Source organism: Apostichopus japonicus, chromosome 22 (assembly GCF_037975245.1).
Source record: "Apostichopus japonicus isolate 1M-3 chromosome 22, ASM3797524v1, whole genome shotgun sequence".
Classification (NCBI taxonomy): domain Eukaryota; kingdom Metazoa; phylum Echinodermata; class Holothuroidea; order Aspidochirotida; family Stichopodidae; genus Apostichopus; species Apostichopus japonicus.
In genome coordinates, this window is record NC_092582.1 from 19,754,358 (window position 1) to 19,757,534 (window position 3,177).

Genomic DNA, 3,177 nt, shown 5'->3' on the forward strand with positions numbered 1-3,177 from the left:
CCTAGCTGGTAATTTGTCACTTTCTTTCTGATGTCTTTGTGTCAATTTTTGAAGTTACAAAAACAAAGGGAATAAACAGACAAAATACAAGTCAAATTTGCATGGTGTTGAAATATACTTAAATATCACATTACTACCTTGTCCAATTTATAAATTTTAAACAGCAACGACCGATTCCTCCACTATATTCCAGAGCATCGAACACCCTCCAACCCTTCAAGCATTGGCCATGTCATTCATGCAACCTGCATTCCCCTTAAATTAAAATCTCGTTCCAACCTGTGCCTGTCACCTTCAATCTTGGTGAATTACTAAATAATGCATAAATAAAATTTCCCCAATCAAACACAGATGCCTAAAACATTTGTTTGCAGTTTATCCAGAGATATCAACTAAATGATGGTCACTCTGGAAGGCTGTTCTATCATAGTTTTTGTTATACACCAATTTCGTGTAATTATCAGACTGGGAAAGGCTATCCGTCTATATGATTTTTATTTGCCCAAAAATAGGTGTTTTTGTCTTGAAAAGTTAAAAAGTCACTCTTTTGGGTACCCCCATCCTTTCCACTGCGGGTATGTGACAGGGCTGAATTTTCATATGTGGGAGGAAAGAGTCGTAGCTACGTGTAGACAACTCATACTGTAGCATTAATACTCGTGGAGGGGTTATAGTCTATACGTTTTGGATGCCACACCCCCCCCCCCCCCCAAAAAGGTGTTTTTCACGTGTAGTAGCTATAATAACCCTAAATAAGCACGCCTGCGCCGACGGCAACATTTGGAAAAGGTATAATCGATAGATAGTCCCTTCTGTGTTCTTTCATTACCGGAAGTCCCGTTTCCATCAGGTTCCCGCTGTTGATGTAGCGTGACGTCACATCTGACCCACTTTTGACATATTTGTACCCATATCTCAGCAACAAAAAATCCGATCGTTTTCAAAATAGCACCAATGGTTTCAGCATGTCCGAAACTATCATGAACAATATTTGCATGTAGTTTGCGCGATTTCGAATTTATAACGTCATTTGGTGGGGGCGCTATTTTCGACGGGAAAATAAAGTTCACCCGATTAGCTTTAAATACCAGATTTAGTTCAAACTAATATTTAGAGATAATATAAACGTCGTTTGATCTGCTTCCGGTCTTTGATTGTTTTTTAAAAATATTTTGTAATGTTTTCTTATGAATATTTATTAAGACCGCCATTTTGTCTAATATTTATAAAAAAATGTTGAAACTCATTGAATCAATATAAGATGTCTCGAAATATTTTTGCTGCTTTTTAGAATGCAATCGATGATCGAGTTTTGTAATAATCGATGATATTGCGTTTGGTAACGTCACTTCCGGTCAGAAGAAAATATCCACAAAAACGGAACTTATTTTGTACAACCTAAAGAGATGAGTCTTCAGTGTAAATTACAGGTTAATAGCTCATTCCTCCGGTCTCAGAAACGCACCCCTAGGTAAATCTTTAAAGCGCCCTCACTCCGGAAGTAAACAACTTGAAACAAGTTTAAGATAATCACGTCATAGTACGCATCGAGTTACATCACGACACCAATTTGTGTCCCGAAAAACCCATATCGTGTACACACAGGAGTCGAATATGCTAACCCCAAGCTAATCCTAGCTAACCCTAGTGGTTGGGGTTAACTTTGAGTGGAAGCCATCTTGGATTGGTATGACCTTAGGTAAAAAAAAAACTTTTTGACCATTTTCGGTGGTCCGAATTATCATATCCAATAAAAAAAAAATGAATTTTTGATGAATTAAATTTTTGACCTCTGATTGACCTTTGACCCGATGACCTCATTGCCGATTTTTTTTTTCACGTGAGTGTTCCTTATGACGTCACACGTCATCGCTGCTAGTTTCGTGAAAATAGGTCACTCCCACGATTTTTGACCTTTTTTGGAAGGAACGACATTTTAGACCTTTGACCCCCTATAACACATAAACCGGAAGTGATATATACTTGCTCTTTTGATATGTAAGTGCCCTATCAACCCTTAACATCCATAAGACATTTGGAGGTCAAAGATTACGATTTTCGACCTTAACCTAGGGGTAGTCATTTTCCAAAATAAAGTAGTCAAGTATAACACTAAGTTACTTGCATTTTTTGGCTGCGATAAATAGTCATGTGACCAAAACTGACCGGAAGTGTTGGTGGGTGTACCGTGACATCAGTTCAGCCCTTTGACCAAATATCGCACCCCTGGAACCCCCACTGTTGGAGATAGACAAAAAAAAATGGACACTCGGGACCTGGAAATGGACATTCGGACTTAGGCACCTATTACATAACTTACAATATTATTTTGGTCACTTCCGGTCAACTTTTATATGATTTTTTTCAATTTGATACATTCCACGCGCCTAGGCCCCCCCTTTATATTTTTTTCAAATTTGGGGGGCAAATTTTCTTTTACCCCGTCCCGTGGGGGTCCCGTGAAGATCCCGTGGGGGTCCGGTGGGGTTGGGACTGACGAAAAAAAAATAGTTGATGTTAGGACTTCAGGTCCCGACTGTCCACTTTTAGGTCCCGAGTGTCCGCAATGTCTTAATTATGGTTTGGCCCTCTGAGGAATGCGGGTTGTAACGTAATTCTTATTAGTGTGCATTACCCCTTATACTGGGAAGGTATTTCTCGACGGCTAAGATACGATAAATTGAACATAACCATGAGGTACCCTCGCCTTATATCATTGGGGACGGTAACACTAAGGGAACCCGCTGTTTTATTTTCTGCGTTCATCTGACGCACCGAAACATTTAATGGATGAACCAAGATTTTACTGAGAGTTTTAAGTTTAACGTCAAAATGAGGGCGCCATTGGGGTCTGAAATTGAGAGTTTCTGTAGAGGAACTCGAATGAAATTCAGAGCCATAATTGTGTACATGGCGTTTATCTGGTCATGGACTTAATGGTGTATCGAATGTCGCGCGCGACGAACAGGTAAACCAAATAACGAATCTGCGATCTTAATATCATTGATGGGGTTGTTAGCGGTTAAGCAAAATAGGTCCCTGCTCTGAACTGGCGGACGAGAAATTGAAGAAAAGTTTCATCGCATTCATAAGTCGTGTGGATTCGAATATCCTGTTATGATATTGGCGTTGGGAACTGGGAGTCTTTCCATTAATGCAGTCTCATTCTTAGCATCA